Genomic DNA, 16960 nt, shown 5'->3' on the forward strand with positions numbered 1-16960 from the left:
ATGTGTGAAACTGGTATAATGCAGATCAATTAGGATTGGCCAGATTTCTCGAGTTATCTTTTAGTCCGAAAAAGGGGAAATATTTCCCCTAGTGGAAAACAGGAGGGGGGCTTGAACACACAACCTTGGAGAGTGCTACCACAGCTGACACCTGAGGGAGAAGATTCAATGAAAGAAAGAAAGCCACATGTCATCAGGAATTTCTAGCTTTCAGGCTCTGCGCAAAGGAAAATGCTACAAAATCTGCTCAGGTCCAGGTTAGTCTTCTTTCACAGGATGCAAGCGCTTGAGGTTAAACTTGGAAACAATGGGCTGCATATGGAGCAAAACAGTGATTCATTTTATTTAGAACAAATTAACTGAACAATAAACAGACAGTACTTTTTATTTAGCAAAATCTCATCACCATTGCAATGTTGGTAAGTTTTAAGTTTTTGTTTAGTTATTAACAGTACACAGGAAATGGACACAGGAAAGCACTTAAAGCTGGACAGGAACACACAGAGACTTTTTGGTAAAATATCAGTCAGGAGCTGGAACTCGTATGGTTTGCAAAAATTCCAATTTGTTTCTTTTTCTGTGCAAACCACCATGAGGTAAATGAGTGCTGGGGAATGGAACATTTTCTCACTTTTGGAGCCAAACTCAGCAACAATAAATCCAAAGGTCAGATAAATACTGGGTTAGGTGCAGAATAAAGCTCTCTCTCTCTGCTGTCTGCCAAGAGAAACTCCCTTGGTTTTCCTGAGCTGACATTGCTAAGGGAATCTGGGACTGTACATTTTTCTACAGTCTCTAAAGCTCTTAAAACCTGGGGGTGGGTGGAAGGAAGGGGGAGATGATGATCTGTATAGAAGTGTTTCACGTAGCTTTTTGTAGATGTCTATCCCAGGGGTATACAACCTCTGACCCTAGCAATCCGACCTTTGAAGCTCAGGCAAATCAGTTTTATTTGCACTAGCAGTTCTTATTTTCTAGTTTGTGCTGTTTGAATTTCATGAGGCTGGAGGTTTGCACAGGGCTGCTCTTGGCACTGGTGCCTCATTACTGGATAAATTTTAAATTAGAACACTAGTTGGTATCAACAGCTTGGGATTTATACAAACCAATGGGAATATAGATTTAAACTTTGCACATGGCCTATGAGGTTTCATGGTACTCACCCATTGAGCCCAAACAAAACAAAAACCTGGACACTCCGCGGCGGACTGGCCATATGGAAAATTAGGAGATTTCCCGAGTGCCCCATGAACGGTTCATAGTGCTGAATTATTGGTGCCCTCCTTTTTATGTGAGAATCTCGAAGAATCCCGCGCCTCGAAGAATCCCGATGCAAATCATTAGGCCTCCAACTTTGCAGAGCTCCAGGGAAAAATGCACTTCATGAAAACCATTAGGCTTTTATAATAGTATACAGTGATAGTGTAACACCCGATACACCCTACGACCGTCCACTGTGGGCAGATAAGATGACTAATGACACCACTGAGCATCTTCCCAGAGCTAGGGGCTGTGATGAGAATTCTGCCAAGTTCTTTTATGAGTAATGGATGAATTATAATGGATTTGTATTTGTGTATTAGCATTCACAAAGTGCAGGATAAAATTTAATGCATATTAGCTACAACCTCATGTTCTATTATTTGAATTCCAACTTTGGAACAAATATCAGATATGGGAAAACAGGTCAAAGTTCAATGGTCATCAAATCCATTGCCTGGTATGCTCTATTAAGGTCAAAATATAAGCAGTATCTATTCCTTCTGATCCCTGCACACAAATGTCATGACAGTAATTCTATAGCTTACACAACATAGAAAGATGCCCGAGTTCCTTCTTTAATCAGACCAATGCTGAAGTCCTACCAGCTGTTGGTCCTTGTCTGGGGCCTGCCTAAGTCTCACAGAACACATTCTGCAATGTACGCAATCTTACAAATGCCTTTGGTATTTGGCTGCTCTCGGTTGAATTCATTTTTATATCATAGGAATGGGAGTAGGCCATTCAGCTCTGAGAAAATATGCTAGAATTGAAAGCTCAATTGTATTGAACCTGCTCTGTTGAAGTCATTTGGATTTTTTGAGGGTTAAAAAAGATGCCTGACCTCTCTAAATGGATTAGAATTTTAAAATAAGTCAATTACTACATGGAATTACATAGAATGTACAGCACAGAAACAGGTCATTTGGCCCAACAGGTCCATGCTGGTGTTTATGATCCATACGAGCCTCCTCCCCCCCCTTCTTCATCTAACCCCATCAATATATCCTTCTGTTCCTTTCTCCCTCATGAATTTATCTAGCTTCCCCTTAAATGCCTCTATGTTAGTCGCCTCAACTACTCCTTGAGGTAGTGAGTTCCACATTCTAACCACTCTCTGGGTAAAGTAGTTTCTCCTGAATTCCCTAATGGATTTATTAGTGACTGTCTTATATTTATGGCCCCTAGTTCTGGTCTCCCCAGCAAGTGGAAACATCTTCTCCACGTCTACTACAGCGCTAAATGCTCTACTGTATATGGGGGACTAGTGGGAAAAGACTCAGTCATCACCAAAATAAAGCAACACTGAAAATAAAGACAAGAAAAATATACTTGCATTTATTTAATGCCTTATCATGACATTGAAACTTCTCAAAGCATTTCACAGAGTGAATCACTTTGGGATTGCACCAACGCAAACACTGGATGTCTTGTCCAGCTGTGCTTGACACTTGATATTTTGTAATACAAAAAGGATTGCAGCCTTTTGGCAATAATTATTTACTATTCTTCAAAATATATCCTTTGTTAAGTATCCCAGCCTTAAACAACAATCTAAGTCACTAACATTAATCTATTTTCTGTTTGTTACTAGCAAAAAACACTTTGCAGAATTGGTAGAGAAGGGAAACAGTGGACTCTGATCCTCAGCGGAAAGAGGTGCCTTAGGTTGCAGTCTTTAAACAAACTGCCTCCCGCTAGAAGAATGCCTTGATGTCAATGTTAAAATTCAAAAATTGAATACACAAATATTATTGGACTTCTGATGAGACAAAAGCCCGAATAATGTGAATTACACAGTCTCTTCCCTTTGTTCAGTCTGTTTAATGTGGAGATAGAACTGAGCATTTTGGCTGAGCATAGGACGGAATATAATACCATTTATAATATCTGACTACATGTATGACTACATGCATGCTAAACAGCAGAAGCAACATGCTATTGACAGAGCTAAGCGATTCCACAACCAACAGATCAGATCAAAGTTCTGCAGTCCTGCCACATCCAGTCATGAATGATGGTGGACAATTAAATAACTACAGGGAGGAGGAGGCTCTGTGAACATCCCCGTCTTCAACGATGGCAGAGTCCAACACGTGAGTGCAAAAGACAAGGCTGAAGCGTTTGCAACCATCTTCAGCCAGAAGTGCCGAGTGGATGATCCATCTTGGCCTCCCGATATCCCCACCATCACAGAAGCCAGTCTTCAGCCAATTCGATTCACTCCACGTGATATTAAGAAACGGCTGAGTGCACTGGATACAACAAAGGGTATGGGCCCCGACAGCATCCCGGCTAGAGGTGCGGCTAGTTCTGGAGCACAAGTCTTCGGCGCTACAGCCGGGATGCTGTCAGGGCCCATAGCCTTTGTTGTATCCCGTGCACTCAAGGGCAATTGTATAAAACACTGGTTAGGCCACAGCTGGAGTACTGTGTGCAGTTCTGGTCGCCACACTACAGGAAGGATGTGATCGCTTTGGAGAGGGTGCAGAGGAGATTCACCAGGATGTTACCAGGGCTGGAGCGCTTCCGCTATGAAGAGAGACTGGGAAGATTGGGTTTGTTTTCCTTGGAGCAGAGGAGGCTGAGGGGGGACATGATTGAGGTGTACAAAATTATGAGGGGCACAAATAGGATGGATACTAAGGAGCTTTTTCCCTTCGTTGAGGGTTCTATAACAAGGGGACATAGATTCAAGGTAAAAGGAGGTTTAGAGGGGATTTGAGAAAGAACTTTTTCACCCAGAGGGTGGTTGGGGTCTGGAACTCACTGCCTGAAAGGGTTGTGGAGGCAGGAACCCTCACAACATTCAAGAAGCATTTGGATGAGCACTTGAAATGCCATAGCATACAAGGCTACGGACCAAATGCTGGAATATGGGATTAGAGTAGACAGGGCTTGATGGCCGGCGCGGACACGATGGGCCGAAGGACCTCTATCCGTGCTGTATAGCTCTATGACTCTATGACTCTAATTAGCGATGGGCAATAAATGCTGGCCTCACCAGTGACGCCCACATCCCATGAACGAATAAAAAAACACTCAGCCGTTTCTTAATATCACGTGGAGTGAATCGAATTGGCTGAAGACTGGCTTCTGTGATGCTTCATGCAGCAAGACCTGGACCACATCCAGGCTTGGGCTGATAAGTGGCAAGTAACATTCACGCCAGACAAGAGCCAGGCAATGACCATCTCCAACAAGAGAGAGTCTAACCTCCTCCCCTTGACATTCAACGGCATTATCATCACCAAATCCCCCAACATCAACACCTTGGGGGTCACCTTTGACCAAAAACTTAACTGGACCAGCCACATAAATACTGTGGTTACAAGAGCAGGTCAGAGGCTGGATATTCTGCGGCGAGTGACTCACCTCCTGACTCCCCAAAGCCTTTCCCAATCTACAAGGCACAAGTCAGGAATGTGATGGAATACTCTCCTCTTGCCTGGATGAGTGCAGCTCCAACAACATTCAAGAAGCTCGACACTATCCAGGACAAAGCAGCCTGCTTGATTGGCATCCCATCCACCACCCTAAACATTCATTCCCTTCACCACCGGCGCACCATGGCTGCAGTGTGTACCATCCAAAGATGCACTGCAGCAACTCGCCATGGCTTCTTCGACAGCACCTCCCAAACCCACGACCTCTACCACCTGGAAGGACAAGGGCAGCAGGCACATGGGAACAACACCACCTGCACGTTCCCTTCCAAGTCACACACCATCCTGACTTGGAAATATATCGCTGTTCATTCATCTTCTCTGGGTCAAAATCCTGGAACTCCCTACCTAACAGCACTGTGGGAGAAACTTCAACACACGGACTGCAGCGGTTCAAGAAGGCGGCTCACCACCACCTTCTCAAAGGCAAATAGGGATGGGCAATATATGCTGGCTTGCCAGTGACGCCCACATCCCATGAACGAATAAAAAAAAAATTGGTTTGGTGAGTCATATAAATGTATTCTGCACTTAACTATCTACACGATGCTACAAAATTTGTGAAAGTATAAAAGCCAATAGTAAATATTTTTTACACAAGTTTGTTTAGCCTTTGAATCAATACTATCTGACACAAAATGTGGTGACTTGATGAAAGAAACAATTGACTGTTATGAAAGTTAAGAGAAGAATTCTATTAACAGAACTAAAATGCAGGAGCTTGAGAGAGAAAATGATTTTGGTTGTTTTTTTAATTTTCTTACCAGAAATGCATTTGCTTCTCAGATAGTAACTGTAGTGAAACAGATTGATTGTTGCTGATGTGTATGCTCCCTGACCCCTCAGAATGAAAAAGAAAGCAATAGTTCTTAAAAGGGTTAGGAAGTAACATTTCGGATAAAAAAAAGCTGAGGCTCCCAACTCTAGCCTTGTCTGAATAGCACTGTTGCATGGTACAAGAATTAAAAGGGCAATGTTATAATGGTGAAATGCAAGGCAATTTATGTAAGGTTTATAGATCAGAGAGGACACAATCATGTAATGGACAGAGAGGTATAATTGCATTGCTGGTCACAACTGGTGTGAAAAATTACATTTTTGTTGGGTTTTGTCTTCTGTTTTCTACAACAACAATAACTTGGACTTATACAAGTATCTTTTACATAGAAAAACATTCCAAGGCACTTCACAGACGTGAAGGAGAATGGATGCCAAGCCAAAGAAAGAGAGATTAGGAGGTGTGACGAAAAGCTTGGATAAAAGAATGGGTTTTAAGAAGGGATGAAGTCAGTGGGGAGGGTATGGACTTTTTGGTGGGGCTAAAAACAATGACTTTGGTCTTCCCAATGTTTAGCTGGAGGAGATTACTGCTCATCCAAGACTGGCCGTCGGACAAGCAGTCTGACAGCATAGAGGCAGTGGAGGAGTCAAGAGAGGTTGTGGAGAGTAGGAACTGGGTGTCATCGGTGTACATTTTACCATTGTATGTATGGCTATAAATGCAAGTTCTTTCTTTATATTGTATGAAATGGTCTCCCTTAGTATTATGCATATGTCTTCACAGAAGAGGATACAAATAACTTCCCAGAAATCCGAGGAAACCAAGGGACTAGTGAGAAGGAGGAATTAAAGGAAATTAGTATTAGTAAAAAAAAGTGCTGGAGGAATTAATGGGACTAAAAGCTGATACGTCCCCAGGGCCTGATAATCTGCATACCAGAGTACTAAAAGAGGTAGCCATGGAAATAGTGGATGCATTAGTTGTCATCTTCCAAAATTCTATAGATTATGGAACAGTTCCTGCAGATTGGAGGGTGGCAAATATAACCCCACTATTTAAAAAAGGAGGAAGAGAGAAAACAGGGAACTATGGACTAGTTAGCCTAACATCAGTAGTAGGGAAAATGCTAGAGTCTATTATAAAGGATGTGATAACAGGACACTTAGAAAATATCAACGGGATTAGACAAAGTCAACATGGATTTATGAAAGAGAAATCATGTTTGACAAACCTACTGGAGTTTTTTGAGGATGTAACTGGTGGAATAGATAAGGGAGAACCAGTGGATGTGGTTTATTTGGATTTTCAGAAGGCCTTTGATAAAGTCCCACATAAGAGGTTAGTGTGCAAAATTAAAGCACATGGGATTGGTGGTAATATACTGGCATGGATTGAAAATTGATTAACAGACAGGAAACAGAGAGTAGGAATAAATGGGTCTTTTTCTGGGTGGCAGGCAGTGACTAGTGGGGTACCGCAGGGATCAGTACTTGGCCCCAGCTATTCACAATATATATCAATGATTTGGATGAGAGAACCAAATGCAATATTTCCAAGTTTGTTGATGACACAAAACTAGGTGGGATTGTGAGTTGTGAGGAGGATGCAAAGAGGCTTCAAGGCTATTTAGACAAGTTGAGTGAGTGGGCAAATACATGGCAGATGCAGTATAATGTGGATAAATGTGACATTATCCACTTCGGAAGGAAAAACAGAAAGGCAGAGTATTATTTAAATGGTGATAGATTGGGGAATGTTGATGTACAAAGGGACCTGGGTGTCCTTGTACACCAGTCACTGAAAGCAAATATGCAGGTGCAGCAAGCCTTCATTGCAAGAGGATTTGAGTACAGGAGCAAGGATGTCTTACTGCAGATATGCAGGGCCTTGGTGAGACCACACCTGGTGTATTGTGTGCAGTTTTGGTCTCCTTACCCAAGAAAGGATATACTTGCCATAGCAGCGAAGGTTCACCAGACTGATTCCTGGGATGGCAGGACTGTCGTATGAGGAGAGATTGGGTCGACTCGGCCTGTATTCACTCGAGTTTAGAAGAATGAGAGGGGATCTCATTGAAACATATAAAATTCTGACAGGGCTAGACAGATTGGATGCAGGGAGGATGTTTCCCTTGGCTGGGAGGACCAGAACGAGGGGTCACAGTCTCAGGATATGGGGTAGGACATTTAGGACTGAGATGAGGAGAAATTTCTTCACTCAGAGGGTAGTGAACCTATGGAATTCTCTACCACAGAAGGCTGTGGAGGCCAAGTCACTGAATATATTTAAGAAGGAGCTAGATAGATTTCTAGGCACAAAAGGCATCAAGGGGCATGGGGAGAGAGCAGGAATATGGTATTGAAATAGAGGATCAGCCATGATCATATTGAATGGCGGAGCATGCTCGAAGGGCCGAATAGCCAACTCCTGCTCCTATTTTCTATGTTTCTATATAATATGTAGTTGGAGTTAAAAGCATTAAGAAGTGTATCCTTGGAACATAGAATAAATTAGTTATCTTTTTCTTATTTGCAGCACAAGCAATTTTTCACCACATAAACAACAAATTTCAATTTATCTAAACTGCTAATGGTGTAATCTGGATACACTTGTGAAAATACCTTCTATTTGCGATATTTCTTGGAAATGTTTATGTCACGGCAGGATGGACTAAAATTTTACTATAGATAGGCAGAGGCACCCAGACCCATATTTCTTGCCTGTCTGTGCAGCACTGTTTCTATGATAAATAAAATGTAGACGTTTTATCACATTTCAGAGCATGCTAACTCTTCTACCAACTACTGGTGATTACACAGACAGAGTTTGTATAACAACAATATAAAATTATGTTAAACGTTGCAGAATTCAATTTTAGGGCAAAGCAAACCATTTTTACTATTCTGCCCTCTTCATTTTCCACGGTGAATCTATTGGGAAGGAATGGGACTGAGACTGGTTTAAGAAGGTGTCAGGTGTTGTTAAATTTACTGCTTTAAAACAATACACCAACCCTTACCACTGTACTACATAATAACCATCACTCTTCCATGTAGTATGATAGCTGTATCTAGTAAATCATTCCCATCGCCGAATCCCCCACCATCAACATCCTGGGGTCACCATTGACCAGAAACTTAACTGGACCAGCCATATAAATACTGTGGCTACAAGAGCAGGTCAGAGGCTGGGTATTCTGCGGTGAGTGACTCACCTCCTTGCTCCCCAAAGCCTTTCCACCATCTGCAAGGCACAAGTCAGGAGTATGATGGAATATTCTCCACTTGCCTGGATGAGTGCAGCTCCAACAACACTCAAGAAGCTCAACACCATCCAGGACAAAGCAGCCCACTTGATTGGCACCCCATCCACCACCCTAAACATTCACTCCCTTCACCACCAGCGCACAGTGGCTGCAGTGTGTACCATCCACAGGATGCACTGCAGCAACTCACCAAGGCTTCTTCGACAGCACCTCCCAAACCAGCGACCTCTACCACCTAAAAGGACAAGAGCAGCAGGCACATGGGAACAACACCACCTGCACCTTCCCCTCCCAATCACACACCATCCTGACTTGGAAATATATCGCCATTCCTTCATCGTCGCTGGGTCAAAATCCTGGAACTCCCTTCCTAACAACACTGTGGGAGAACCTTCACCACACGGACTGCAGCGGTTCAAGAAGGCGGCTCACCACCACCTTCTCAAGGGCAATTAGGGATGGGCAATAAATGCTGGCCTCGCCAGCGACGCCCACATCCCATGAACGAATAAGAAAAAAATTTAAGGGTGGAGGATAGGAGGCCGGCCAGGAGAGCACTGGAATAGTCAAGTCTGGAGGTGCCAAAGACACAGGTGAGCATTTCAGCTGCGGACAGCTCAGGCAGGGGCAGAGGTGGGCGATTTTACGGAGGTGATTTGACTCTGGAAAGAAGTTATCTGAGACTCCCTAGAGGTGGTGGCCTCGAGGGGTGTGTGATGCCAAATAGGATTTAAAGCAAGCTCAGAGGGTTCCTTACATGAATAGGGATCTCTCCTGGCCAGGAAAATTGCAGTTTATAACCAGACAGACAGTGTAATCGGGATAAAGAGAGAAAATGCTGGAAATACTCAGCAAGTCACATCATTAAATAAATTTAAAACAGAAATAGACAGTTTCCTAGAAGTAAAGGGAATTAGGGGTTACGGGGAGCGGGCAGGAAATTGGACATGAATTTAGATTTGAGGTTAGGATCAGATCAGCCATGATCTTATTGAATGGCGGAGCAGGCTCGAGGGGCCGATTGGCCTACTCCTGCTCCTATTTCTTATGTTCTTATGTTCTAAGTCAGGCAGCATCTGTGAAGAAAGAAACAGGTGAAGAAAGAATCAGGTCAATGACCTTTCATCAGAACTGGAAGAAGTTAAAACGGAATCCATGCTGCAGCTACCAACTCCTACTTTAGTATAAATACGATGTGGAGAAATGTAAGGAATCTTACAACACCAGGTTATAGTCCAACAAATTTATTTTAAAATCACAAGCTTTCGGAGATTATCTCCTTCGTCAGATGATTGAATGAAAAGGTTCTCAAATCGCATATCTTATACGATGTTGGGACAGCATCACACCAATCAGTATAATTGTATATAGTATAAATCCGACACAATTGCACAAATGGATGTGCACCACAAGCTTGCTGCAGTGCACACTACCAATAATCAGATCAATGCATCGTCACCCCCAAGGCTGCATGGCCCCTTTATTACAAGAACACCACAGACTGATCGGTGCACAGTACCAGCGATGCAAAAGCTGTAGTATAACTCTAACCTGAGGTTGTCAATCTAAGTGCAATAAACTTTAACAAGTGATACGAGACCATATCAAGGAGCTAAGCCCACACTGCTTGGGGCATTACAGTATAACTGGAACTGGTGGGAAACTACCTAAAAGTTAAAGAGATTTGCTGGAATGCCTTTATGTTTTTAATTTTAGTAAAAAGCCAACAGGACTATTGTCTCTTCACAAATTGAAAATATCTAACCAGCATACTGAGAGCAGCTCTGCGCGTGAGTTTAAGTATGTAGACATGGACGCACAGGGCAGGAGCAGCATTTGCCTCGCGGGGTCAAAGGTTCTGTTTTGGGCCCCTACGTTTTACTAGATAACTTAAAAACTACCGGGCCTCACGTCCTCTGCCTCGGCTCCCGTTCACACGCCTCCTGTCCCGAGTTAAAATTGTGGTTTTGGAATCTAAGGCCCTTCCCCTTGTTACCACCAGGGGGTGGACAAGATACGTTTTTGAAATAGCAACAGATGGCAGCCACTCACTCGCCCACCATCCTTCACAGTGGAAACTATAGCGTTCATGTGTAAAAGGACCACTTTCTGCCAGTCATGAAACTTAGTAGGAATATTGTATTTTTCTGTTAATTGCACAAAATAATTTATCATTTTGCTAAAAATTTTGGTGGTTTGTGCCTTTTTCATTATGGTGTATTTTATTTAAGATGCCCATTCTTTCTCCACCAGATACTTTTCAGACAGGCGCAGTTGCAGAAATAGTCATTTTACGAGGTAGAGGAAAATTTTCATTGATGAGGTGGGAAAGTGGAGTTGAAGTCGAAAATCAGCCATGATCTTATTGAATGATGGAGCAGGTTCGAGGGGCCGTATGGCCTATTCCTGCTCCTATTTCTTATGTTCTTATATCTGTCAGAGATAAATCATTTTAATGTTTTTACATTCTTTAGTTATATTTAAAAGGGAAGAAAATTCTGGGGGGATATTTACTCTTCAAAGGCTCATGCCAGTGGTGTCTAAAAGTTATATATCCAATGGAGATTCATCATTTCTCTTTTCAGTCACTTTGCCATGCAGGTAATGGGGAGGGTAACATGCATTCTGAAGCAAGTCCATTCATTTCAATAAGTGTTGGCATTTTGGAGCGGCCTGGGACCATTGAACAGCCACTGAACCCTGGGAAATCACACTACCTGCTGGATACTGATGCATACTTACCTGGTCCAAGGTGCAGTCCCATTTTAAAATAACGAGGGAGAAATTGGGTCGCATTGTGCCCGTTTGTTGGGCGAGAACTGAGTGTTGGGGGATGTATTATGGGCAGCGACGTCCCGTGCACAATCCTCCATGGAAGTGAGTCGACTGTCAAATTGGCAGCCAGTGACTTCCAAGTGTCCAGGGCACCTGCTTGAAACAGGTGTTAAGCCTCTTGAATAAGGGAAGATCTGTGGTAGGCTAGAGGGCAAAAGTGATTAAATGACAAAAGGGATGATGGTGCAAGGCAAGGAAGGTGATAATGGGACAAGCTAACAAACAAAAGATTGGCCAAAAGTAGCTGTAAATGGCAACAGCAGAACCATTACCAGCATTTACTGTCCCAAAAAATGGGAGCAACGGTTATGATCTGAAGATATTGAAATAAATGTCGAGTCCAGAAGGTTGTAAAGTGCCTAAACAAAAGATGAGGTGCTGTTCCTCGAGCTTATGTTGAGCTTCATTGGAACAGTGTAAGAGGCAGAGAGGTCAATGTGGGAGTGGGACGGGGAAATAAAATGGCAAGCGACCGGCAGGTCAGGGTCACGCTTGTGGACAGAGCGGAGGTATTCAGCAAAGCGATCACCCAGTCTGTGTTTGGTCTCCCCAGTGTAGAGGAGACCGCATTGTGTGCAGCGAATATAGTATACTAAATTGAAAGAAGTACAAATAAACCACTGTTTCACCAGGAACGAGTATTTGGGGCCCTGGACGGTGGGAAGGGAAGAGAAAGGGTGAAGGAGGAGGTGTTGCATCTCCTGCACTCGCACGGGAAGGTTCCATGGGGAGGAGAGCGGGTGTTGGGGACGATGAAAGAGTGGACCAGGGTGTCATGGAGTATTTACATGACTATAAAGTGTTTTTTTTCTACCAGTAACTTGTCAAGGTGGTTTTGTAGCTCTTAGCAGAAGTAATTGTTGGAGTAGAACAGCCAAGGGAGGCTGTTCCCACTGTGTTTTCTTCAGCAAGCATGATTTTTTAACGTGTAGTCATTCACCATAGTCTAGGGATGACTGACTAGCTGACTCTGGCCACCGTGTATAAGCTCAGTGTCAAAGCACCTCATAAACATCCCCACCAGCCCCAGTACAAACATCAGCCCTGTCACTGACACAAAAACCTCATCCCAAATAACTCTGCCACAAAAATGGTATTTAACAGCTTAAATGTTATAACATTTTAAATATAAGAATCTTTTAATGTTTTTTCTATTTGCATCTCATGGTTGTTATTTGTAAATGTTTTATCTAATTGCCATCTGGTACGGGGGTGGGGGGTGATTTGGTGCATTCTAGGTATTGTAGTTCCACAAGAAATGGGTGAGAACAACTCTCATGATGCATTTCATACATACTGAGTTTGTTAACAGGAGCTGGTAATGCTTGCCTCAGTTGATAGATCCTTTTATGCGTGGTTATCATGTAATGTGAGTTGCCAGTGCAATCTTGGTGTTGTAGATTCACAGGATGAAAACTACAACTTTCATAATCTATCTTTCACAGACACTCAGAGAGAAGGGCACGGCCTATGTGGGAGAAACTTCTGACAAGCATTTTGAATACATAATGGCTAAGTTTTTCGAGAATTATATTTTTCTTAATGTATTTGTTATAGTTGAAACTTAATTTTTACACATGAGGAAACAACATGGTTACTAAAAGAATGATGAAAATTGAGCAATTTGGAAGATCTTGTGGTGATCGTTAGTTCATGAATGATAGCTTTAAAATAAAAGCAATTTTGTTGATTGGTCGGCTTTTTGGTGGTTGTTAGGTCGCTTTTCGTACCTGTCTAGTGAATGGAACTGGTGTTTGGTTGGTTCAATGTTTGAGGCTATCTTAACAACATAGGGCCAGATTTTGCTGTCAAAATAACGGTGAGGCTAATGATGCTCACCGTTATTTATGTGTAAATAGTACAGGAACTTCAGGCGAGAAGCAGATGCGAGGTTAAATGTAAATATCCAGAAGTTGCTGTCCAAATTGCGCCGCTCCGCCGTTTACTTTGTGAAAACGGTGCCTCGCTGTCTGCCTCACCATTGACACGCATTGAATGTCATGAAGTTGCTGTATTTGCGCGGTAGATTCGAACTAAACCTGTCGCAGATATTTAGGGCTAGTAATTACAAGCATAAGTACCATTTTAACGACATGATAATTGTTAATTATTGCCAATCAACCTCTCTGGTTAACTATTACAAGTATGGAGTCTTATTCCTTCAGGTTTGAATATTTTGGGGAGTTTTTAAAAATATCAAATTTTAAATTTCTTTTTCTTACTTTTCCTTTCTGTCTCTTTTTTTCTCTCTCTTAATCCAATCTTTCTTCCCCACTGTTTATTTCTCTTTCTGTACCTGATTTGACATTGAATTCACCCTCTTTAATTCACCTTCCTTCTCAGCCCTTCTGCTGTTTATTTCCCAAACCTTAAATCTCAGTGGTTAAGGAGATACCCTCTTCAATCAGGCCCCAGATGCCTTGTTTCCCTCCTGCACCGCTATCAGCTCACACTTTCAGCAACTACGTGGGCAAAAATGTTTTGAGCTGAAGGGTCTAACTAACCGCAGATGGCGTTAGATGCCCTGCTACAGCAAAATCTGGCCCATTGTTATTTGAGCCAAACATAATTTTTTGCCGTATAGCCTTACCTTTGATATGTCGGTGCCTTTGACAGCTGTGGGCATGTACCGAGACTTCTAACAGAGAGATAGATATGATGTGTAATTAGCAGCCTGAAGGTTAAAAGCTTCTACAGATGCTTACTAAACATTAGATTATTTTGTTTGTCAAAATGGAAACTTTTGTGATTGAACAGATATTGTATAGCAGTAATCAAATGTAAATAAAGAGGAGCTCAGCACCAGGCACTGGTGAAATCTGCTGTTTAATTACATTTAATACAAAGCAGAATGAAAATCACAGAAACGCAAAACAACCAAATCCGGTTTTTGTGCCAATAAACAGAGATAACTGGAAATAGTGCAACAGATTTTCTTCATCAAAAGGCATGCAAATATCCAACAGCTTATATAATTTGGGCCCAAAGTTCCGAGGTTGTAGATGCACCTGTAATGGGGGAGAGAGGATATTGAAGGGCCCTGAATGGCTGCCATTGAGTGGGTGGGGTGCGGAAAAGTGCGGAGAAAAAAACCTGCTGCTGCTTAAAAGGGGAGCTGTCAGCTCTTGAGGAAACAAAAAATCTGGAAGTTTGTGATGTTAACCAGAACTAAGATTAGAGCAGGTAACTTCACAAACTAATTTGTATGTCCTCCCAGTGGAGAAAGGAAACAGGAGGGACAGGTGTATAGAATCAGGGGCAGGAAGCCCATGAAGAATGCTATCAGCACTTTATGGAGGAAGGTCGCAGTAGCTGTGAGTGCCACCTCCTTGAGCCCCAGGACTCCTTTACAGTATCATCACACGTTCAATGACTTACCAAGGTAAGCTACCTACAGACCATAGCCAGCAAATGTACAATTAATCCTCTCCTCCCAGACGTCTCCCCCCCCACCCACCCCGTCTCCAATCCTAAAGGCGGCCACCTGCAAATGTTTAATTTTTACATTTAAATGGTGCATTTTAGTAAATTTTAAACATGTTTTTACTTCACGATTGATTTATAATGGAAAAAAATGTAGGAAAAACATGTCGCCAAAAGCCACATGAACAGTTACTCTCGCAGCAGCATTCCATCCCCTCCAGTTCACAGAAGCACCCTCCCCAAAACCTCGCCCCAGTTCACAGAGGCTCTCTCCCATTCCCCCAAATATCCTAATTTACAGAGGCAGTCTCTCATTCAAGCATCCCCAAATTCACACAGTCCTTCCCTCCATCATAAGGTCAGAAATGGGGATGTTCGCTGATGACTGCACAGTGTTCAGTTCCATTCGCAACCCCTCAAATAATGAAGCAGTCCGTGCCCGCATGCAGCAAGACCTGGACAACATCCAGGCTTGGGCTCATAAGTGGCAAGTAACATTCGCGCCAGATAAGTGCCAGGCAATGACCATCTCCAACAAGAGAGAGTCTAACCACCTCCCCTTGACATTCAACGGCATTACCATCGCCGAATCCCCCACCATCAACATCCTGGGGGTCACCATTGACCAGAAACTTAACTGGACCAGCCACATAAATACTGTGGCTACAAGAGCAGGTCAGAGGCTGGGTATTCTGCGGCGAGTGACTCACCTCCTGACTCCCCAAAGCCTTTCCACCATCTACAAGGCACAAGTCAGGAGTGTGATGGAATACTCTCCACTTGCCTGGATGAGTGCAGCTCCAACAATACTCAAGAAGCTCGACACCATCCAAGATAAAGCAGCCCGCTTGATTGGCACCCCATCCACCACCCTAAACATTCACTCCCTTCACCACCGGCGCACTGTGGCTGCAGTGTGCACCATCCACAGGATGCACTGCAGCAACTCGCCAAGGCTTCTTCGACAGCACCTCCCAAACCCACGACCTCTACCACCTAGAAGGACAAGGGCAGCAGGCGCATGGGAACAACACCACCTGCACGTTCCCCTCCAAGTCACACACCATCCCGACTTGGAAATATATCGCCGTTCCTTCATTGTCGCTGGGTCAAAATCCTGGAACTCCCTTCCTAACAGCACTGTGGGAGAACCGTCACCACACGGACTGCAGCGGTTCAAGAAGGCGGCTCACCACCACCTTCTCGAGGGCAATTAGGGATGGGCAATAAATGCCGGCCTTGCCAGCGACGCCCACATCCCGTGAACGAATAAAAAAAAAAAAAATTCTCCCCCTCCACACATCCCTATTCACAGAGACACCGTCCCATGATTCACATAGGTGCTGTCGCTCCTTGATAACCATCTTGCAGCCTATACCTGATGCAGCTACTTCACTCTAGCAGGCACTCTGTACTGCAAGTGGTAATTCCTGATCTATCACGAGACATTGTTATTCTCATTGTTTTGATTTTCAGAATTTAGCTGCAATTCATTCTCATGCACCATGGAGCAGGGAGAGGGTTGAATATTTCCATTAAGGCATAGCAAATCAACCAGCTTACAGGTGTTTTGTTGACGTTATCGAGGAGTTGTTTAATGAGCTACACCTATATTTTGTAAAATATCTATGTTCAGTTGATCTACAGATATTGGGATTGGATAATTAAATTATTGTATTGAGCTTTGAACTGAACTTGGAAGACAAAGTGATCTCATTTGGGGCAAGATGGATTAATACAAAATTATTGAAGTTTTGACATGTATACAATATGTATATTAAATACTCATGGGTAGCCTTGGATCCAAAGTGCAGTTTCTGATGCTTACTCTAGTGTCACAGCAGCCGAAGCACAGTAGTTGTTTGCCCATTAGTGTAATACAGTAAATTAATTGCAGCAACATAACATATGACTGGCAGTAAGTATCATTTACTGATACTGAAGGATAAA

Source organism: Heptranchias perlo, chromosome 3 (genome assembly GCF_035084215.1).
Source record: "Heptranchias perlo isolate sHepPer1 chromosome 3, sHepPer1.hap1, whole genome shotgun sequence".
NCBI lineage: Eukaryota > Metazoa > Chordata > Chondrichthyes > Hexanchiformes > Hexanchidae > Heptranchias > Heptranchias perlo.